Source organism: Rattus norvegicus, chromosome 2 (assembly GCF_021556685.1).
Source record: "Rattus norvegicus strain SHRSP/BbbUtx chromosome 2, alternate assembly SHRSP_T2T, whole genome shotgun sequence".
NCBI classification, from domain to species: Eukaryota; Metazoa; Chordata; class Mammalia; order Rodentia; family Muridae; genus Rattus; species Rattus norvegicus.
Window position 1 is genome coordinate 206,840,709 of NC_141535.1, and position 24,178 is coordinate 206,864,886.

Below are 24,178 nucleotides of genomic sequence, written 5' to 3' on the forward strand. Positions count from 1 at the left end.
CTCTTGATAGAGAACCCGGAGGCGGATCTTGGCTCCTGAAAATGACCACCGATGAGTTGAAAACAAGATTATCCCTGGTGCAGGTTACCAACCTTAGTCTAGGAGCCAGCTGGTTCAGTTAGGAATGACCCCTGCCCCCACCCTGATAAAGTGTCAGGAACGCAAAATGGGCTTAGTGTCACTAAACAGGGGAAAGGTGCAGAGAGAAGGAGAGTGATTAACCTCTTCCTGTCTGCAAGGATCTCATGCATATTACATTTCAGTCTAATAATGTATTCGAAAAGCTCCCAACCACTGTAGTCATTGCTGGCTGTGGACAGACTGAAATGTAATATTCTGGACCGGTTTGATCATCGGATACTGCAGATTTATTATCCCGTCCCTGTGAACACAATGGCCCTAGAATTAAGCTTATGCTTCTTCGTGTTGCAAATGACTAAACCATGCCTTAGGGAAGCATCGTTAGAAAAACAACAGAGAAAAATAAAATTAGATGACTTAGCAATTGATGCCTTGCTTTAAATTTTTGTGTAATCCGGGCTTCAGAAAACTTCTGGATGATGGCATGTAAATTAGATCTTGATATTTGCTAGGGACCCCCAAAGATTCATCATGCCATAAAAGTTTGGTTGACAGCTAATGGGCTTTGGTGTTGGGGGAAGCGAATGGACAGTGAAGGCTCTGACCTAAGCCACTGATGTATTAAATCTTTGAGGGTATTACTGGGAGATGGCATAAATTGTGGAATAGTCCTATCTGGAAGAAGTGGATCGCTGAGCGTGTGTCTTTCCCTGGCCTTTCCTCAGGTTCTCTTTGCAGCCTGTATGCTTTTTTTGTAAACCGACCCAGTACATAAATTCCAACCAGAGTCCTAGAAGCAATGCGACCAAGTGACCATGAACCAAAGTATATGAAACCATGAACCCAAATAAGTCCTCCTTCCTATGTTATTTTCTCAGGCATTTTGTCGAGGCAGCAAGGAGAAATTAATAATTACAATACTTCTTAATTGTTTTTGTTTAAGCCTTCTTAATTGTTTTGTTTAAGCTCCAGGCTGACATTGAAGGTCTCGATCTCTTGGCAGCCATCCTGTCTCACCCACTCTGTGCTAGCTAGGATCAAAGGCTCCAGCAGTCAGATCTATTATTGAAAAACTGACCCCAAGCCTTTGTACCTCATGTACTTCCCACTGAGCCCTTTTTCCATTTTTTAAAAGAGAAACTTAATGTCGGCATTCCTTCTAAGCTCCACCAAACAGTTACCTGAATGTCTCCAGGTAGGCCAGGCTTAATATAAAAGGGGCTGTCTGGCCCCTTCTAGCTCTCTTACTCTCTCTGCCTTCTCTCTCTGACCCCTTACTCCTTCTCTCCCCTTCCCTCCCCCCTCTCTCCACCTGTTCCTGGCCCAACCCCACCCCTCCCCCTCTCAACCTCTCTCCCACTCCCTGTCTCTACTCAACTCCCCTTCCCATGTCTCTAAATAAACTCTATTCTATACCTGGTACCTGGGTACCTGGGGTGGGAGTTGGAGTGGGGTGCCTCAGCATGGGCCCTCCAAGACACTCCTCCCTTATCTCACCATTCCTGACTCTATGAACATATCCTTGGCTCTTTTTTTTTTTTTTTTTTTTTTGGTTCTTTTTTTTTCCGGAGCTGGGGACCGAACCCAGGGCCTTGCGCTTCCTAGGTAAGCGCTCTACCACTGAGCTAAATCCCCAGCCCCGGCTCTTTTTTTTATATAAAACACAACACTTAATATCTCTCTTTTTTTTTTTTTTTTTTGGTTCTTTTTTTCGGAGCTGGGGACCGAACCCAGGGCCTTGCGCTTCCTAGGTAAGCGCTCTACCACTGAGCTAAATCCCCAGCCCAACACTTAATATCTCTTGTACATGCTAATTACACCTTGGCACTACTGTGAAGTGTTTTTATGTGTTTGTGTGTGTGTGTGTGTGTGTGTGTGTGTGTGTGTGTGTGTGTCCCTTCAGTGCGTGTGCATACAGATACCCAGAAAACAGTCAACAGTCAACACTCCATCAATGTATGATTGTAAAGGAACGAGAACATTAAAAATATATTAGCAAGAAAAATATACCTTATAACCTAAGTTCTTTTCTGTTGTTGTTTTATTTTGGTTTAAAGACAAGGTCTCCTTATATAGTCCAGGCTGCCCTGAAACTTGCTAATGGCCTAGGTTGGTCATAAACTTAGGATTCACCTTGGCCTCTTGACTGCTTGAATCATGGGCAGATACCACTCTGCTCAGTGTCACAAATACACAGGTTAGAGAAATGGAAGATTTTTTTCCTCTTATTTTTCAGGAAATTAAAAAAAAATAGAAGTGGAAGCACTTCCAATAATGAAGTAGTGACATGTGCTTTGTTGCCCTGGAAGGCATAAAACTGAAAAATGACCTAAAACAGTGAAACTAGAGGATTAGCTCTATAACATACTCCAAGTAAGGCCTGAGGTAAAGACATGAGCCTTGTGTGGTATAGAAATGCAACTGCACCCCTAGCTGCTTGAGCTGCCTTGGTTATTATGTCTTTTCAGAGCAATAAAGCCAGAGTTAAGAAAATGGAGGGCATGGCTTTTAAAGTGTCCCCTTATGCTATTCTGAATTTCGTTTGTATCAGTTGAAATGTTTCTGTGTTCCTTCCTGATTCTGTTAATTGGGAACATTTCTTTATTTCTAATTTAAAAAAAAAGTAATACTTGTCAATGGCTTTTCCTAGCCTCACAATTTATGGTACAATACATAATCTGCTCCAATGTGTACAGAATGTGTTTGATCAATACAACCCCCCCCCCTTGGTCCTTCTCTAACATTAGTATTAGTATGCTTTTCTATTCAGTCGTCTTTATAGGTGACCTCCCATTCAACTCAGATATCATCATCCTATTTGGCCTTTTCTCCTAAGGGCCTAAATCCCTTTTCATTGTCCTGGTTAACATCTCAAATCATCCTGCACATAACTACATAACTTCAGTATATAACTTTCTTCTACTATGATTGGGTATTTTCCTCAACTTTTTTCTTGAGTTCAGTACTATCCTAATTATTTATTGGATTTCCACCATCTTAGCCAAGTGCTTAACACATAAAATCATATGCCAAGTACAATAGAACACACCTGTGGTCCCAAAAACATCCAGTCAAGAATAAGGATATTCTAAGGAGATTGAGGGACCCTAAGGGCTTTTCCAGTCCCATACCCTCCTTACAACTTCCCCCTCCCACCTGGGGACAAGGCTAGGCCAAGTTCCATTCTCCACCTAGAGGAACGTTCTTGAGTAAAAAAAAATCTCAGAATGTACTGACTGACCCTCTGAAAAGTCCCAGGTAGAGTTCAAATGCATACCATGCTTGCTAGCTAATAGATTTAATGGACAATAGGCCTAGCCAATGAGTTTGAACTGTAACCTTGCTGACGTAAACTCTGCCCCTAAAGAGTATAAAAACTGCTTGTAATAGCCAATTGGGGTCACCTTCTATTCACTCAACAGGGGCTGCTGATTGAGGTTCAAACCAACACACCAGAAAAATAAACCTCTTGCGTTTGCAATGAACTCCATTTTCATGCCTCACTTTGGGGTTAAGACTAACTTCAAACCTTACAATACCTGTTCCTTCCCTCCACCTATCAGACTCCTTGAACAATGGTTCCTAAGATATTACAATTTTCATGACAATCTCAAACTGGGAGAAGGAAAATAATGAAGCCTGGGTCGGCCTGAGGAATAACTTGTCTCCAGAAGAGAGATTTCACACAGTTCAAACAACTTGTCAAAACACCTTGCCGGAGACACGTAAGCCACAATAATGATGAATCAATGATAGGGGTGGTTCTGATGGTTGGGTAGGGAATCTGCCTGTAACACTGAAGGTCCTGTTCCACCAATTGGTTCTTGACTGGTTAATAAAGATGCTAGCAGCCAATGAGCTGGGTAAACGATAGCACACAATGTAGAAAGTGAGAATCCAATATCAATTTAAAAATTCTCAAATGGATTACACACACACAATGATAGAGTTTAAAGGGGGGAGAACTGGCTCTAGCAAAGCAGAGTCCAGTTACATCACTCCAGTGCTTAAATCTGAAACAGAGAAACACAGCCACCTGCGGGGATTTACCCCCAGACCCTTTTAAAAAGATTCTAGCCACCTCAGAGAGCCTTAGCTGAGATGCTGGGAGCCCCTGCTGTACAAAGAGACAGGATGGATGTACTGGGGCAGAGGGTCAGATGATAGAAGCAGCCTGCTTCCTAGAAGCAAATAGTCAAAGGATAGGGATAAACAAAAATTTGATTTAATTGTTTTTAAGGATAGAAGGGAGTATAATGGTAATTGTTTAAATGTTCTTAAAGATACAGAGATATTAAGCTCCACAGAAGGGAGAAGTTAGGAAAACTGAATGAAAAAATGCTTTAGAGAAGATTTGAAAAGGTCTTGCAAGAGCAAATACTCAGGATCTTTGAACATGGTCTACATGGAATTTCTGGAATTTCTTTGACAGATATGGCAAAAATAGAGCCTGGAAATAGGCTGAACAGAAAGTAGATATAGATAATAAATAACTGAGGCTTTTGAACTTTAAAAATTAGGTCAAAAAGCAGGGGATAGGGACCCTAACCTATCTCAGACAGTAGAAATTTAGGCCTTGATCTCATGAAGGTCAAGGCAGGAGACAGGAAAAGCACTGTCTGGTCTTGTGTGTGTGTGTGTGTGTGTGTGTGCGTGTGTGTGTGTGTGCGTGTGTGTGTGTGTGTGCTTTAAATATTTGTTTAGATTGCTTTATTTGCTTTGAATTGTTTTATTTATCAAAATGACTGTGGTTATGAGATTGGTGGTTATATTAGAATTCCTCTGGGAGAGAGGTCAAACTAAATGTTAATGAATTATTGTTACTGAACCAAGGACATGCTATTTTGGAAGAAAGGTTCTACATTTGTGTTGACAAGAAGGAGAATAGGCTCTGAACTCCTTGCAGAGTGATATGAATCAGATATGACAGGAGAAGACACCCCCCAAGAACTATAAAAGCTCAAGAAAATCAAACAGGACAGGTAAAGATTCATCATGTCATCTTTCTTATGACATGAATGAAGACTTATTACAATTGGTTATTGATAAAATTAACCCACAAAAAAGACAGTTGGTTTTCACCTGCTCAAACAAGGAGCAGAATTTCATTCTTAATTAATCTGTACACCCTGCACAATCTATATGAAAATCCTAATGGTACTAAAATTTTGGTTGTGAGATTCATATATTACAGAATGTTGTGGCAAGATTAAAGAAGCGGCAGAACCGGTTCCCACACGTTCTCCTTTGGTGTGGATCTGTGGGAGCTTTGTGCTCTGGCTGTTTCTGTCAGCTGCTTTCTCTGCCTGGTCCCCTAGGTGGCAGTTACCACACCTGGCACACACACACATCTTGTTCTGTGGGCCCTTGCATTCTTAAACAGTTTGGAAAACACAATATATTCACTGACAATTAATAAAGATAGGAACCTCACACCCAGATAAGAAAAAATAATTGACCTAGACCACCTGGATCAGAATCATTTTCCTCCATCCTCTCCATCTTGAATCCTCATCTTCCTAGACTTTTCCCCACTTACCCTTCCTTCTCATCCAATGATAGGCTTTGCCTTATCCTAGACCCGCCTTGCTGCATTGTAGAGGGCCGCAATAACATGCGCGACCATTAGATGGCGCTGGCTTCCACTGCGCCCCACGTGGAAGGCCAAGTCAGTCAAGATGGCGCCAGCCTTCCCTGCGCCAGCTGGCCCCCCTATCAGGAAGTTAACTATGCGCATGTGCAAGAGTGCCTTCCTGCCAGGTCTTTGCCCATTCCGGGGCGTGCCTGATGAGATCATGAGTAAACAACCAATCAGGCGTTGATGCGTGCCCCAGGGTTAAATAGGCGCGCCTGACTGGCGCGCAGGGCTTCTCCATGAGATAGGAATAAAGTATCACTCATAGCAAGAATTTCTATGTCTCGCGTGCTTCTTGCCGGCGGAAAGTCACGCGCGGGACATTTGGTGCCGAGAAACCCGGGACAAAAACATCGCCGGCGCTACGAGAGGCCTCCGTTTCACGGAAGAAATTCAGAAGCTATGGAATACAGGTAAAAAACTCTGAGAGACCATGGCTAGCCTTGATCTGCTCCAACTCAGTCCCCTGCCGGACGCGGCAGGTGCCGCTGTGGTTGCTCTGGCAACCCTCGGGCTTTTTCTATTGACCTTTGAGTTTCTAGCTACCGCCAAACGGCGTCAGAGGTCGCGTGGGAACTGCCCAGCTGTAACAGCAAAGCGGAGAGCGTTGGGGGCAGGGAGAGACAGTCAGTCAGAAACAGAGGATAGTGAAAAGTTGCAACGAGGAAAGGATCCTGATCGATCTCAAGCACCAGGCCCCCCTGCGGTCTTACCACCGCCAGGGGTGAAAAATTGGGGAAAGAATGCCCCGGGTGAGAAGGGAGGAGGTAAAAGGAACACAGTATTTTGGGAGAAAAACTTTGTCTTAGTGCTTATGAAAGGTGTAATTAAGCTCCCGCGCCGGCTCTGGGGATGCTGCGGCATCCGGGTGCTGACGCGACAGCTTTACAGAGTCATACTGATCAGATTTGATAGAGGCAGACCGCCTGAAAATTTATTCAGGAGAATCAAACAAAAGGACATCTCAGTCCCCGTGCACAGCCTGATAGAGTTAATGTAATTGGGTTGTGAGTAAAAATACTCCGGGCTGTGTTTCACTTCCATACCATTGGCGAATGTCGGTATACTGTTCAGATATCTCTCAGTTTCTTACAGAATTGGGTTTCAACACGTTGGTGGACTAGTCCAGGAATTGAGACAATCCATCGCCCATATCAGCTCCACTCAATGGATAGTCGCCGTGAACACCATCTGGCTTTTTCCCCTCTTTGTCTATTGTTTGTCTCTGGTGCACCAGGCTGTCCATGTCTGTCAGTTTATGTCTGTGGTTTTTGTTTCTCGTTGCTTAAATGTTTTATGTTTCGTGGTCAAAAGAAAAAAAATGGTAAAAACTTTATCTGCTGGTCGTGCACACCTTGACTTGGTTTTAACTCGTTTCAAAAAGGAACAAATGAATAAAAAACAGTTTCAATCAGGTTTTTGAAGCCCTGTGCCTAGAGCCAGGTGTCTAGATTAGCTGGAGAAGCTGACCAGAAGCTAAGCGTCTACAGGAGCTGATCTTAAAAGCGCCAACAGCTTCTTCATACAAGAGTTGATAGCTGTTTCTCTTAAAAAAAAAAATCCCTGACTTATTACTTGACTCAACAGGTGACAAGGTGCTTCTCCTAAAATCATAACAAAAGGGTAAAAATGGTGTTTGGTCTAAATATTAAAGATAGGTGTAGCCATTTCAATTTTGTTTCTTATTGGTTTTATATGTATAAATATGCTCTACTTGCCTTGGTTGTGGACTATTGGCTTTCAAGTTATTGGATATGGTTAAAAGAGTATAATATTGGTAACAGAAAGTTGACATAAAGCTAGTAATCTGGATGGAGTCATTTTAGATAGCGTGTGACATGGGCCAACCTAGGGAAACAGGTCTAAATTGAGGTAATGTTTTTATGGAATTCTTATGCTAGAAACCAGGCTTCTAAAAGAATTTAGGACATTGTCCCTGGTTGAGGTATTGGAGGCCACACCTTTGTGAGTCCAAATGTAAGAATTGACAGTCAAACTTTGTAACATAATAGATAGACCTGTGGTGCCTTGGAGACTAGATTGTTTGTTGGAGGTTGAGTTTTGCTTTCCAAAGCTGTGGCTTGCCCAGAAGTTATCTGTATTTTAATGCTAATTCCACTGCCCCAAAAACTGCTGCCTAATAAGTTTTACTTTCCAAAGTTGTGGCTTGCACAGAAGTTATCTGTATTTTAATGTTAATTTCCACTGCCGGGAGAACAGCTGCCTAGTCACGTACTCAGAATTCAGGTGACCTTGTGGCTGTGTTCTGGTGTTACAAAGAGAACTTAAAGATTGTGATTTAGGATTGCCAGTGTTACATTGACTAACTCAAACTTATTTTTAATTAAGGAAAAATCAAACAGGTAGAGATTGTTACAGGATTTATAAGGATTGATGAGGTTTTAGAACTTGTGAGAGCATTACAGCCAGTTTCCTTACTCCAACTGCCATTTCAAGACAGATTTAGAGGATTGATTTTATACAATTTGTTTTCGTCATAACAATTGTGAGTTTTCATTTCGTGAGCTTGCTTATAGTTTCAGAGAGCCCATAAAGTGATATCATTAAGAATGGTTAACAGCCTCATATTAGGTAATTTTGTTGCTTCTTCAGTGTAAGAAGTTAGAACTTAAATCTTTCTATGTATATGGAAATGTTTACTACAAACCTTTGCTCTCAAAATGAGCTTTAATATTTGGGGAGTAGCTGTTACCCTACTCCAGAAAAGAATATTTGAAGCTAATTTTAAGCTTCTAAAGATATGTTAATTGGCTAAGTACCTCACCTTACCAGAGGACTTAGGTCTTTGTTATGCACATTGGAGATAAAGCTTCAGCTGTGTTAGTACAGAGTTGTGGACTAGAGTCATGGAAGTATTTTAAATAGAAACCTGGTAAAACATATCTTATTCCAAACAACAATTAATTGGTTACTACTAAATACTGATATTTGGCCTATCACATATACAAATTTTTCAGACAAAATTGATAATTTTATTCTTTACATGTTTTTGTATTTCCTGTATATTTGTACGTACAACCCATAGGAAATGCGCTTACTGTATTTATAGGTGGTTCATCTAATGAAAAGGCTACATGTATGATTGGATCACTTGTTTATTCTCTTGAGTTTCTGTTGCTTCAGCACAGATTATTAGATTACGTCCTGTAGCCACTGTTTTTAAATCAAGCTTTCTATTCATATACTGATAGCCAATGTGTGGCTTGTGGTTTACAATTGATTTCAATTACTTAATGCTTTATTAGAGACAGGTTTTCTACTTGAAATCAGTGAGTGACGATTTCAATGTGAATTGTCTGACAACTCATTGTCCTTTCAGTGCTCTGGCTCAGACAACTAAACAAAACCATAGACCCTGCTCTTTAAAAATGGTAATAGAGTTGATAACACACCCTCACGAAAAGAGGAAGACTCCATTTGTTTACTTTCAACTCCCAGCCTCACCCTTCCAGCTCAGAGATTTCTAGTAAGACTAAATCTGGACAATATTTACAAGATTTGACATTTCTAATTAATGCTTATGTTTAGGTAAATAAAGTTTGTGAGGTGCTAGAAAAATGGCTTAGTGGTTAAGAGCACTATATACTGTTCCTTTATAGGACATTTAAAAACTCAAACTGGATTTTCTGGGCTCCTTAACAAGGGAGGACAAGATTCCAGACAGATTATAGGCCTTACATAGGAACAATTAGTCAAAAAATCTCATTCTTTATATATTCAATACAATTATGCTAGAGACAATAATTTGGTATACAAGTCAATTATAAATACAAGTGCTCAGTGTCCTCAACTTATTCCTCGAGGACTTACCTTAATAAATAATATCTTTACTATATCTTTATAAATAAAAAGGGGGAGTTATCCCTGTATGCTAAATAATGCTCCTTTTATTTCAATTTTAAAATATTTCAATTTTAAAAATTTGGATGCCAAAGTTTATGGCACCCTACAACTAGGCATACTTCTGCCTAGGTGAAATAGAGAGATCCACTTATTGACATGTTCCTGTCCAGATATTTTATATGGGGAAGAGGGAATGTTTGTGTTTTTTCTACAGGATGCTACAGGAGTGTGCCAGCTGCCTGAGTGTCTGGTGAGACATGCTGATCCTGGGAGCATGAAGATTCAGCTCTCGTGGTTCGGGTCCCTGGAGTCATTCCTCTGCCCTGAGAGGAAGATAGAAGATTTCCCTTCATCCTTTGTCATCACAGAGACTTTGCCGTTGCTGCAGTCAGTGTTACCGCCACGTGTTCCCGTCCCATTGTGGCCTACGCTCAGACTCTGTACACTGCTGTTTCCTGGAGAAGACTGAACTCTAGCTGTTACCCCTGTCCTTTCATTTCCCTGGTGACTTTTGCTGCCTTAACTGGTAACTGGTGTTGTCATTTTACAGACTATAGCTTCACAGAAAGCTACCTGTGTAAAGCTACAGTGACTGGAGACCTCTGTCCTGGTTATACAGATCTCAGAAATGGTTCCATTGTCTGCTGGTTGTTCCAGAGAAAAATGACTGATCCTGAACTGTCCTGGAAAAGACCTTGACACTTTCGCTGCTATTGTAGCAGCCATTACTGCCGCAGACATTGTGTCTGCAGTGTCTGGAGTTATCCTCCCCCAATCTATTGTTAGACAAGTACAGTGGGTGAACTTTCTGGAGTAGTTACTAACAATTGGAAATTCTAAATTTCATTATAGGAGTGGCTTGACCACGGCCCTTGGTGGCAACAGCTGAGGAGGACCATATGAGGTGCCCACTACTTATCGGGAGTGGCTCTGTCTGATGCAGCCCTATGCTGTGGATCGGTGTTCATACTATGGTTGGTTTACAAACTCAGATCTCAACAGTAACATGACAAGGCCGTTATCACTCAAGCACTTGCAGCCATTTGAACAAAGGGCCTCACCTGGAATTTGGTTATCTTGTTCAGGATTTACTCTGTATTTGAGTTCCCTGCTCCTGCACCCCATGGACCTGTGGGTCCATTGCACTGGGAGGAGAGGGATACTCTCTGTATCTGAGTTCTCTGCTCCTGCACCCCATGGATCTGTGGATCCATTGCACTGGGATTGAGAGAGACTCAGTGATTTCCTTTGATCAGCCCTTGCACATCGCTGAGGTTTCCTCATTGCACGCGATAGGGTGATCATTTCTGCTATAAAATTATAATTATAAGGGTGAGATGTAGAGGGCCGCAATAACATGCGCGACCATTAGATGGCGCTGGCTTCCACTGCGCCCCACGTGGAAGGCCAAGTCAGTCAAGATGGCGCCAGCCTTCCCTGCGCCAGCTGGCCCCCCTATCAGGAAGTTAACTATGCGCATGTGCAAGAGTGCCTTCCTGCCAGGTCTTTGCCCATTCCGGGGCGTGCCTGATGAGATCATGAGTAAACAACCAATCAGGCGTTGATGCGTGCCCCAGGGTTAAATAGGCGCGCCTGACTGGCGCGCAGGGCTTCTCCATGAGATAGGAATAAAGTATCACTCATAGCAAGAATTTCTATGTCTCGCGTGCTTCTTGCCGGCGGAAAGTCACGCGCGGGACACTGCATGACATCATGTACAGCTCTGACAAGATTTATCCACTGGGATGCTGAATTGACCTGCTATTCTAGACCCCTGCTTCCTGATGCTGTCCAAAGACTTGCTTCCAGAACAGTGTTAGGACTGCTGCTGATTACAGACCATCTTATCTCAACAAACCTTTCAGATGGATCAGGTCAGAACTTCAGTCAAGCTCTGAACCTTCCAAATATGCACAGACCAGATAACAGATGCTAAAGCTAGCTTTCTTAAGTGTAACCAGTTTTTCTAATTTTCCTACCCTCCTTCACCCCTTTAGAGAATTTCTCATTGCTCCTATTCAGCAGGAAATAGCTGTGCAGAGTTGTCAGGCCAATTTCCTTGGTGTGAGTGTCTGGTTACTTTTCAAATTATACATAGTCATTTTTAAAGAGATAATTTGGAAATAGTCATAATTTTGAACAGGGGGGAAATGGGATGAATTACTAAATTTTATCCTTGAACAAAGTATTGTGTAGCCATAATCTTAATTGATAGAAATTTTTATAATTGATGCATATTGAAGTTATAACTTCTTATGTACAGAATTTATATTGGTTCAGATTTAAGGATTTCATTGGTATAAATTTCTATATTGATACAGAATTTGAGATTAATACTGTTACTCTTAGATAGGCACTGTGCCTGTACAACTTAAGAATACAAGGCTAAGACCCAGACCTTCTAATAGATACTTTGCAAACTGTTTAAGTAAAACAAGGTAAGGGCCAGATAGAAAACTCACTGTTATGTTAGATTCTGATTTAATTATAATAACGTGTTTTCAGTTTACTCAAATAGAAATGGCTAAGAGTAGTTAAGGTTTAACAGTTCAGAGAATACTTTACTTAGTCTTTAGAAACATCAGAAAGCCACAGAATGTGAGATTTAATGTCATTTCATTAGTAAGGTTCTTTTGACCATGAGACATGTCTGCTCCTGACAGCTTCCCTATTCCCTATCAAAGAATCAAATATCTTTACCTCCAGGCAAGGTTGCTTATTGTGGCAAGGTAACCACTGGAAAAAAAATTGCTTATATTATCTGCAGACAATAGATTGTTGAAAGGGACAAACAAAGGTGGGATAGTTGACTACTAGGCTCTGCCAAAACAGGGTAAGATGGTCCTTCATATTTCCTTCTTCATCAAAGTTCTGCCAGATGGTTCTGGACCCAAAGGCTGAAGACAGATGCTCCAACTTATGGGAAATTAGGGGCTGTCCAGATAGATAACTGTTTATATATTTGTTTAATTTGTTCTATATTTATTAAGTTTTGGAAGCTATATTTTGTGCTTCCTATACAATCAGGCAATATTTAATTAGTTCTTGATTTCTGACAGGGTTGAAGACTAGTTATAGTCTCATAATCAAACTCAAGTTGTTTAGCATTAAGAGAGAAATTGTAGGGCAGAAGACATGGTTTTCAGATGGTGTTACAGGTAAAAATATAAACATAATTCAGTGATAGAATTATAACACTTTAGGTTAGTAATGATGGTAGAGTATTTTATAAGATTGAAAAATATGGACTAGATATTAATTGTATATCATACTTTATAATTTACATGATTGTTATGGTTTTGTTCAATTTATGTCTCAGAGAAGTTTTTTTTTTTTAAATTGGACAGAATAGGTGAGATGTAGGGGGGTGGTTCTGATGCTTTGATTGGGAATCTGCTTGTGAGTGTTGAAGGTCTTGTCCCCCAATTGGCTCTTGCTCATTCAATAAAGATACCAGCAGCCAATGGCTGGGTGGAAGAGCCAGAGGACTTTCAGGTCTGTACAGGTAGGCTAGGAGACAGAGGAGGAGGAAAGAGATCTGTGATGCTTCTGAGGAAGATAGAGTCACCAGCCATGTGAGGTAGAGTAGCCATTGGCCACGTCCTCATTGGGCCTGAGGTAGCAGGCGGGAGATTAGAAGCATAACTAAGCTAGGGCACATTGAACAGGAGAAGGTAACGGGACAACTAAGTTGAGGGCAGATTCAGGGGTGCTGAGCAAGCAGTAAAGAAGAGGGCACACGAGGGAGGCTCAGAAGAGCCCAGCCACTGAGCAATAAAGCAGGTTAAAAATGATCGTGTGTGTGTGTGTGTGTGTGTGTGTGTGTGTGTGTGTGTGTGTGTGTGTGTGTGTCTTTCATCCATGGATCCAAGGGAACCTGGGTGGGGCCTGGTAGCACAGTCAGCATGGAGCTTGTGGGGTAGGAGAAACTAGACATTACAAATTTCAAAATGGGCAGAAGAGAAACTGAGCACAGAATAAATAAGAAACGAAGTCTTGACAGTGAATAATGCAGAAGAGCACGAATGAAGACAGAGAAGCAGCAGTTTAGTACACTGTGCCAGGAGCTTTGGATTCTTTACCATTTGATCTCTCTTCTCTCTCTCTCTCTCTCTCTCTCTCTCTCTCTCTCTCTCTCTCTCTCTCTCTCTCCCTCTGTGTGTGTGTGTGTGCGTGTGTGTGTGTGCATGAGTGCATGTGTATGTATGTATGTGTGTGTATATTTTTTACATGTATGTCTGTGTACCACATGCATGCAGTACACAAAGAAGCCATAAAAAAAGGATGTCATATTTTCTGGAACTGGGATTATAGACAGATGTGAACTGCTCTGTGGGTGCTGAGGACAGAACTCAGGACCTCTGGAAGAGCAGCCAGGGCTCTTAAACACTGAACAATCTCTCCACCCCCCCCCCCCCCCCATTATCTGACCTGAAGAGCAAATTTTTATAATCCTGAAGACACAAATCCTCTAGACAGAAGAAATCATTTTAAGAATAGGCAGTGGCAAACAAATTAGTATTTCTGAGATATTTGATTGGAAATACCACAAAACAAACAAACAAAAAAATCAACCAGATGATCTGTGTCTTAGTCAGGGTTTCTATTCCTGCACAAACATCCTGACAAAGAAGCAAGTTGGGGAGGAAAGGGTTTATTCACTTACACTTCTACATTGCTGTTTATCACCAAAGTCAGGACCAGAACTAAAGCAGGTCAGGAAGCAGGAGTTGATACAGAAGCCATGGAGGGATGGTACTTACTGGCTTGCTTCCCCTGGTTTGCTCAGCTTGCTTTCTTATAGAACTCAGGACTACCAGACCAGAGATGGCACCACCCACAATGGGGCCTTTCTACCCTTGACCACTAATTGAGAAAATGCCTTACAGCTGGATCTCATGGAGGGATTTCCACAAGGGAGCCTCCATTCTCTGTGATAACTCTAGCTTGTGTCAAGTTGACACACAAAACTAGCCAGTACAGGAATTGTTATATTTGAATTTCAAATAAACAATTCTTGTTTGATTATACAATATTTGGGATATACTTCTGCTAAATTCATTATCAGAAATTCTTTTTTTTTTTTTTTTTGGTTCTTTTTTTTGGAGCTGGGGACCGAACCCAGGGCCTTGCACTTCCTAGGCAAGCGCTCTACCACTGAGCTAAATCCCCAACCCCCATTATCAGAAATTCTAATTTGAGTTGGGCATAAGGCATACAATTGAAGATTAGGAGCTCAAGGTCACCATTGGCTATGTACTTAGTTTGGAGCCAACCTGAACTACAAGAAACTATGTCTTGAAAAAGAAAAAAAAAAGGGCCGGGCATGATGTCATACACCTGATATTCCAGCACTCACTCAGAAGGAAAAGGCAAGTGAATCTCTGTGAGTTCTAGACCAGCCACTAGGACTAGCCAGTGAGATGTAGTCTCAAAACAAAAACAAGTAAACAGCCAGACACATCTTTGATCCCAGTATTGTGGAGGCAGAAGCAGGTAGATCTCTGTGAGTTCAAGGCCAACCTTGTCTACAGAGCAAGTTGCAGGACAGCCAGTGCTACATGAGAAACCTTGTTTTGAAAAACCAAAATAAAGAGACACATAAGTTAATAAATCTACTCTGTATAAAAACACCATAAAGAAATTCGCTATTTTGTGCACTAGTTTAAAAAATTTAATTTTCCCATTTAATTGGCCTACACACCCAAGAACAATCATGGATGTGTTATTGCACCACAGGAGCTGAAGTGCCTAGTATGGCCCACACTGCAAGCGTTTTGTACACAGAGTTCAGTATCTTAAGGCAGAGCCTCTGTTGGTGGCTTATGAATTTCACTGACAATGTCAGAGGTTGGAAAGCATACTAGAAGAAAGAGAAAAGATAATAATAGTTTTTTTAAGGATTTGTATTCAAAATAAATTATAGGAAGAACAGAGAAAGACAGAGAGACAGAGACACAGAAAGAACACAATTCAGTGAATTAAGCTTCAGATGGTCAGGTATCATTTTGCAACATATTTTGTCTCTATACAATTATAATTGTTTGTTTTGTTTTGTTTTGTTTTGTTTTTCAAGATGGGGTTTCTCTGTGTAGCCCTGACTGTTCTGAAACTCATTCTGTAGACCAGGCTGGCTTCAAATTTATAGCAATCCCCTACACACCTGCCTCCTGAGTGCTGGGATTAAAGGTGTGAACCATCACCATCTGGCTATTATAATTCTTAAAGCTATTGAATAGAAAGTACAGCTCAAGAACAAGAAAAACCAGTTTTGTCTTGCTTTTTTTACTTCAAGGTACCAAGTGGGCTGACCGAGGCTTGTTCTGGGTTCTTCAAGGGAAAGAACCAGTACTTCAAAGAGTAAAGCTTCAAAGAGTTGCACTATTGTCTTCTGGTCCACGGTTTTTCTTTAAACACATTTTAATTAAGTCACTTACATATAAAAAAGAACAACGTGTAGTCTTGTGAGCCTTCAGTTTAAGTGTTGGCCCCGTTAGCATTTTGAAATGAGTTTGTTTCTTATTTGTTCCTTTGCCCAGAAAGGCTGCACCCAAACCCCTCAGGTCACTTTTGCTTGTTTGGGTCCTGCTGTCCTTGGAGCTGATCTTCTTGACTTTTTTATTATAATTTTTATTTATAATTTTTATTTTATTTTTATTATAATTTTATTATAATTATTATAATTCAGGTAACTCTGGGTTAGAAAGGAGGTCAGTTCCTCCCCCCACGCCACCACATATTCAGAACATGAGGAAGATGGCCTACATTACTGGTAACCACAGGGCTTGTTGACTCTGACCCAAGGGCTTGTTTACTACCCAATACAGTCTCTAAAGTCGTTTGAGAGTCAAGGAACTGGTTTTTATCTCAGAGTTGAAGTTAAATATAAATCCAAATACTAGGAAAATTAGAGTTAAATTTGCCCCAAGGAACCCCTAATAAACAGGAAATAATCTAATAATGACGTTGCCCCCGTTCTGACCCCTGACTTTATTCAGGGATCTCTTTCCTTTCCTCTCTATCCTTCTTTTCTCTCTTAGCGAGTGTTAGGGGGTTGAAAGGGAATGGAGAAGGGTGAAAGAAAGAAGAACCCACAGAGTAGCTGAAGAGTGACTACACAGAACCATTCTTGCATAGGGGCTCACCTTCACACAGGGCCAAACACCAAATTTCCTTAAACATTAACCACCGTTCACTTTCTGTATAATAGATTTCCTTTCCCCACGGATACTCAGTGACTGCACCCAGTTACTTTCTTATAAGGCAGCTGATTTTTTTTTGAACAAATTACTGATTAACGAGTGGTATACAATCTAGCCTCTTTTGGTTTACAAAAAAAAATTAATAGGTTTTTTTATTCTATGTAGGAGTTGATCGGTTATTTCTCCACTGGTGAAATGAGCCAATGCAAACCAGATTAGATTATATCAAAGGCAGGTTTATTGGGAAGCTGCTCTTGGGCAAGTTCACTGGCCCCCAATTAAAGCCAGGGGAGTCACCATGCATGGGGTGAGGAGAGAAAGGGTGTGTGCTCAGAGAAAGAAGGAGAGAGAGAGAGAGAGAGAGAGAGAGAGAGAGAGAGAGAGAGAGAGAGAGAACAAAATATCTGGATTATATAGGAAGTAACCTCTGGAGGAAGGGCAGGCCAGCTCTTAGGCTGGAAATTCAGGGTTGCAGGCAGGTTATGCCAGGTAGAAATTGAGGGATTCTGGGAAAACCTAGAGGTCAAGTCTGTTTTGATATGTAAAATATGTACTTAAGTCCCTGGTGCATGTTCGGGGGTGTATGTGTGTGTGTCTGTGTGTGTGTGTGAAACCAAACAGAAGTGTATGTATGTATGTATGTATTGCATACAAGTTCTATAGACCTGGAGCTATGAATGACTGTGAGCCACCACGCTGGTGCTAGGAACCAAACTCAGGTCCTCTGGGAAAGCAACCAATGTTTTCTGCTGAACTCTCTATTTTTACATTCTTTTAAGATTTACTTTTATTTATTTTAAGTGTGTGTGTGTGTGTGTGTGTGTGTGTGTGTGTGTACATGTGCATGCTACATGTGTGCAGGTGCCCTTGGGGACCCAAAGAAAGTGTTGGATCCCCGAGATAATAATGATGTTGCCCCCTTTCTGACCCCTGACTTTATTCAGGGATCTCTTTCCTTTCCTCTCAATCCTTCTTTTCTCTCTTATTGAGTGTTAGGGGGTTGAAAGGGAATGGAAAAGGGTGAAAGAAAATTTGTGTTTGGCCCTGTGTGAGTTATAGGCAGTCATGAGACACCTATTGTAGATGGTGGGTAGAGAATCTAGGTCCTCTTGCAAGAGCAGCGAGTACTCTTAATCACTGAGCCAATCACTTCAGCTCAAAGTCAATTTTTTCTTTAATATTCGTTTTTACTATATGCATGAGTGGGTCTGCATGTGAGGTAGTACACATAAGTGCAGGTGTGTGTTGGAGGCATCAGAGTTGGAGTTACATGTGACTGAGGTGCCCTACTTAGGTGCTAGGAACTGGAGTCTTCTACTGAAAGGTAGAAGTTTTAAGGTTGACCCCCCTAGACAAAAGTTTAGAGCAGCAACTCTCTCCCAGGAACTAGCTGGCCATAAAGTTAGATTACAATCTTGAAAACAATCTTGAGAAACAGGAAGCTTCTCCTTGTGATTTTTCACTGGTTTTCTCGACATTTTTCCAATGACACCATCCCTACCCCCCCTTGGGTTGTGGTTTCTTCCTTTAAATATCTCTTCTCCCAGCCTCTCGGGGTCGAACTCCTCTACCCCTGCTTGGGATATGAGTCTCGACCCCAATGCACTGGTTCCTATCAATAAACCTCATGTTATTACCATTTGTCTTTGGTGTCCCACTGGGAAGGAGGAATGAAGTGAAATCCGCTCCCCTTCATTCGTCTTTGGTGAGCTCATGGAAGCCCCCATCTGAATCAGTTCAGTTTTGTGGTGATCTCACGGTGGCCACTTGTTCTTTGTTTTTGTGCGCACTTCTGTTTTTTGATGTTAATCTTTTGATTGTCTTTCTGTGTGACTAATGTTATTTGTCCTCTTCGGCGGACCTCTATTTTCTGGACTCTCTTCTTGTTTTCTCACCATCCCACTTGAGATGCTTGTTAGTAGCTGTTACAGGTCCTCTTTACCACCAAGAAAATACAAAATCCTACTAGAGGCCAGAAACAATGTTCCAGACATGGATGGAAGACCCTCACTCCTGCCCGTTGACTTCAATACGCCTGAAGGTAGAGAATGCTATAAGTCTTTCTCCAATGGTGGGTCTCTGAGGGGCTGAAAAACGCCCCACCAATTTGGCTAAAGTAAGAAAAACATATAAAGAAACTTGAGGGGTTAAGCTAAGTTGCTGAGAGAGTTAATATAAGTTGCAGAGAAAGTAAGGTTGATGTGTGGTTCAGGGTCTGTGAACAAAAGTAGATAGTGCCTAGTAGCTGTAGAGGAAGATGCAGAAGATATCATAACAGAGAGACTGAGAAAAAAAAAAAGAAGTAAAAAGACAGAAAGAAGAAGCTAAAGAGCTAAAAAGAAATAAAAGACAGGAGAGGGGTTGGGGATTTAGCTCAGTGGTAGAGCGCTTGCCTAGGAAGCGCAAGGCCCTGGGTTCGGTCCCCAGCTCCGAAAAAAAAAAGAACCAAAAAAAAAAAAAAAAAAAAGAATTTATACCGGCCACAGTAGTTAGAGAGACTAGGAAGACAGTCCTCTTTACCACCATGTTATACAGTACCAGGCAACAGAAGAAAATCCTGGCTAAAGATCAGTGTGCCTATTGTAAGAAAAAAAGGGGGGGGGGGCACTGGGTCAGGGATTGCCCCAGGATAGGAGGGAAGCCCACCCAGTGTTTTTTGGATACAGAGGCCCAACACTTTGTGTTCCTATGCCCAAGTGGGCCAGTGTCCATCAAAAGACCTTGGGTACAGGAGGCTACCGGCAACAAACAATACTTATGGACTACCCAAAGAACAGTGGACCTTGGCATGGGTCAGGTAACCCACTAGTTCACGGTCATCCCTAACTGCCCCTATCCCTTGCTCATGAGAAATTTGCTCTCCAAAATGGCTTGCATGGGCTGAAATGGCTGGGTGAGGCCATGTGTATGCATATCTGCAGACTGTGTTTGCGGAGTTTAAGACCTGTCTCAGTGCACCAGTACCTGATGCTGGGAGATGTGTGTGTGTGGCTTAGTGCTGTTCTGCCTGGAACACACTGCTCCTGCCAGCCAGGCACTAACAATTATCACCCAGTCCAGGACTTCTTTCTTCTGCCTGATCTGGGTACCCCAAAGTCAAAAATGCTTTGCCTTTAAATGGAATGTCCCAGAGGATGGGACCACTGATCAGCTGACATGGACTAGAATCTCCACCAGTTGGGGCAATCTGGTCACCGTGCTGCCCAATCCTGACCTGGAGCCACCACAGCATGAGTGTCAAGTACTGGCAGAAGCCCATGGGTGGAGGGAGGACTTCCGCGACTGAACGATTGACCCCTGTTGAAAGCCGAGGCCACCTTGTCTACAGACAGGAACAGTTCTCTTCATGAAGGTCAGATAGTGGGTGCTGCCATGGTGGACAACACAATGTCATCTGGGATGGCTGAACATCAACCCCCCAGCACATCAGTGCCGCAGATGCCTTTGCCATCTCTTGGGTGCCCTGATGAAGCCAGCAACTGTGAGTGTTATTCATTGCCCAGGACGTCAGGAGGGAAGAGATTCAGTGGCATGGGACAGTAACAAAGCAGATCAAGAGGCTCGAGAAATGGCTATGCAGGAGCCTATCCTAGCTGCAAGCCTGCACAAGAGAGCCACTGGGAACTGGGATCAGACTAAGGGATGGCCTCACTTAGAATGTACAACAGAAGAAAAGGCCCAAATTGCTTAGAAGAAAAAAGACAATGGTACACTTGAGGGGAAAGTTATACTCCCCAGAGAACAAACAAAAGACTCACTTTGCCAAATACATTAATGGACTCATTTAGGGGATAAGAAGCTTATCCAAGTACTTAAGGTATATGTAATAGACTTTAGGATTTTAGCCAGAGAGATAGTAGAAAAGTATAAGGTATGTCAGCAAGTGAATGCTTAGTAAGCAAACAGGGCAAAGAGACCTAGGGAGTTTAGTGGGAAGTCGAAGTGAACTTCACTGAGATAAAACCAGGAAAATATGGTTACAAGTATCTCCTAGTGCTTGTAGACACCTTTCCAGGAATAGATAAAAGCTTTCCCCACCAAGCAAAAGATGGCCTCGGTAGTTATCAAGAAGATGCTGGAAGAAATCTTCCCCCAGTTTGGAGTTTCCAAGGTAATCTGGTCAGACAATGGCCCTGCTTTCATTGCCAAGGTAAGCCAGGGTGTGGCCAGGTATTTAGAGGTCAACTGGAAATCACATTGAATCTACAGATCTCAAAGTTTAGGACAGATAGAGAGAATAAATAGAACTCTAAAAGAGACCCTGACCAAATTGACCATGGAGACTGGCACAGACTGGGTGGCACTCCTTCCCTCTTGCTCTCATCAGAGCAAGAAATATCCCTTCCAGATTCAGCCTTACCCCCTTTGAGATCTTATAAGGGGCCTCAGCTCCTCTGACTGTATTAGATGATGTTACTGAACCAACATGTCATAGTAATAATGATTTGTATGCCAGGCTAAAAGACCTACAGGTGATACAGAAAGAAGTCTGGTCACAGCTGGCAATAGCCTATGCCCTGGGGACCCCTGAGACATCTCACCAGTTCCAGGTCGGAGACTTGGTCTACATATGATGACCCCGAGCCCAGACACTCGAGCCTTGCTGGAAAGGACCATACCTGGTGCTGCTGACCACCCTGACAGCCGTCAAGTTTCAGCCCTCACCAGCTGTGGACCAGCTGTTGGGGCTGGGAGCTGGGACCTAGAGGGACACTCAGATCGTCAAAAAGCTCCCTGGACCTGCACGTCAGATAAGTGGATACATCAGAGACGTGACTGGGAGGTTGCTGTAATGCTCACTTGAAGAGTGTGCTTTAGAAACAAGAATTTCATGTTTGCCCTGGGTTCCATCGAGATAGGTCCCCCAATTGCAGGTGTTGGGGTAGACTTGATTTCTATTGCAAATGATGTAACATCCCCTTACTATGAAGGCATTGCATATGTCAGTACTCCTAACACTTCTTGGGACTGTGCCTCAGGAATCACAACCTGTATAAGTTTAGAAGTTCTAAAAGGCAGTCAGGACTTTTGTGTGTAGGTTCAGATAGTGTCCAGATTGGAATCCTGATGCTAAAGACTTAGTAAGACACAAAAGAGAGTTGAGAATTACTTAGGGCTATCTTAAGGCTGAGTCTAGGTGCTGCAAGGACAGCTACAAGGACATCTGCTGTTGCCCTACAACACAAGGATTATACAGAATTCAGAACTGCCATTGACTTAGATATAAAAGAGTAAAAAAGACTTTTTAACTGATCTCCAAGAATCCCTAAACTCCCTCTCAGAGGTAGTCCTTCAAAATAAGAGAAGATTAGACCTGATATTACTTAAAGAAAGAGGTCTGTGTACTACACTAAAAGAAAAATGTTGCTTCTATGTAGACCATTCAGGAGTAATTAAAGACTCCATGAGTAAACTTAAAAAAAGGTTAAACAAAAGACAGAGAGACAGAGGGCACATCAGGGATGGTTCAAGAGCTGGTTTAGTAGATCTCCTTGGATGACTACTATGATATCTTCCCTTATGGGACCCTTCTTAATTTTGCTTCTGCTTCTGATTATAGGTCCATATGTGTTAAATAAACTAGTTACCTTCATTAGAGAAAGAGTAAGTGCTGTTCAGATTTTGATATTATGCCACCAACATAAGCGCTTTACAAGGTCAAAAAAATATTATTAAGATACTGAAATTTAGTTCTATGATTAAAACTAGCCACTATAAGAAGTGGGGAATGAGGGGCTGGGGATTTAGCTCAGTGGTAGAGCGCTTACCTAGGAAGCGCAAGGCCCTGGGTTCGGTCCCCAGCTCCGAAAAAAAGAACCAAAAAAAAAAAAAAAAAAAAGAAGTGGGGAATGAAAGGTAGAGGTTTTAAGATTGCCCCCGCCTTAAGACAAAAGTTTAGAGTAGAAGAATTACACCAGCCGGTTCAGCAATTCTCTCCCAGGTACTAGCTGACCATAAAGTTAGATTACAATCTTGAAAACAATCTTGAGAAACAGGAAGCTTCTCCTTGTGATTTTTCACTGGTATTCTCGACATTTTCCAATGTATTCTCGACATTTTCCAATGACTCCATCCCCACCCCCTTGGGTTGTGGTTTCTTCCTTTAAATATCTCTTCTCCCAGCCTCTCGGGGTCGAACTCCTCTACCCCTGCTTGGGATATGAGTCTCGACCCCAGTGCACTGGTTCCTATCAATAAACCTTGTATGATTACAGCAAGGATGGTCTCTCATGTGTTCTTGGGGGGGGGGGGGGTCGTGTCATCCTGAGACTTGAGTGAGGGTCTCCTGGCTCCAGGGGTCTTTCACTACAACAGCAGTGCACATGCTTACCTACTAAGCCATCCTGGCAAACCCCTCACCGGCTTTTCACATAGGTGCTGGGGATCTGTACTCAGGCACTTTCTGTACTGAGCCATCTTTGTAGTCCCATACCATAATCCCCTTCCCTTTTTTCAGTCCTCAGTCCTGCCCTGTGATAGATAAGCATCCTATGGTTGACCTATAGTCCCAGTCCTTTCTGTCCTATAATGGCAACACGTGGGACCAATGAGTCCATGAGAACTGATGTTCTATAATAATATGTATGATGTTAAATGAGATCAAACTAAGATGTGGGTAGATGCATCTGTTATCTACTACACTTCCTTTAAATCAACCAGAGAAATACCTTATAAAACATGCGCTGTGACTCACAGAGTGATCGTAATAAAGGATCTAAGAGAGCAAGGTATGGCAACATTCACTTTTAGCCTGAGACTAAAAAGCTGAATCCTGAGCTCAAGAACCCTGTCCTTCTTCCCTATTTATTTATTTTTATTTTATTTTATTTTGTTCTACTTTTTTTTAAAAAACAAAGTTTCACTGTGTAGCTCTGCTTGGCTTGGAGGTTGATATGCAGACCATGCCGTCCTTGAACTCTGCCTCCAGAGTGCTGTGATTAAAAGTGCGCACTACCCTGCTCAGATCAGTATTCAAACTAATGTAGGGATGTCTCCCACTACAAACATACCTATGTGTTCTTTGGAGCAAGTTAAAACAATAGTCTCGGCTGTGAGACAATGTGGATAAAAACACTTCCGTAGCAGAACAGCTCTTGTACACTCAAGGTTACGTACGTTCAGCTATTTTGAATAGGACAATAATTTCTGCTCCCTGGTGCTTTGAAGCACAAGTTTGATCGTATGGTGTGAATCAGACAGGACTTTTATTGTGTGCCTTTAAGCACTGTCAGAGTCCGTGAAAACACAGTTAGGATGAAAGTCCTTCTTAGCAGAAAACATTTACTTTTAAGCTACTAATTCTGATGCAGATATTCATAAGGCGATGCACCCTACAGACTTTAATAGGTCACACCTGGCTGAAACCAGGTGCTCCCTCCCTTCCCCCCAGGCACTC

General features: G+C 42.1%; 1 protein-coding gene and 1 long non-coding RNA gene across 2 annotated transcripts in view; one reads left to right on the plus strand and one right to left on the minus strand.

The window, feature by feature from the left end:
• Positions 1 to 189, minus strand: part of Slc35a3 (solute carrier family 35 member A3) — a 39,784-nt gene extending 39,595 nt beyond the window's left edge. The window contains exon 1 of the mRNA XM_087624838.1: positions 93 to 189. The gene's annotated coding sequence lies outside the window, so the exon portion shown is untranslated. The remainder of the gene's footprint in view (positions 1 to 92) is intronic.
• A 5,757-nt stretch (positions 190 to 5,946) lies between these two features.
• Positions 5,947 to 11,232, plus strand: LOC148006750 (uncharacterized). The gene is made up of 2 exons (XR_015676810.1): positions 5,947 to 6,129; positions 6,802 to 11,232. It is a non-coding gene; the product is annotated as an uncharacterized LOC148006750 (long non-coding RNA).
• Positions 11,233 to 24,178: the final 12,946 nt, after the last annotated feature.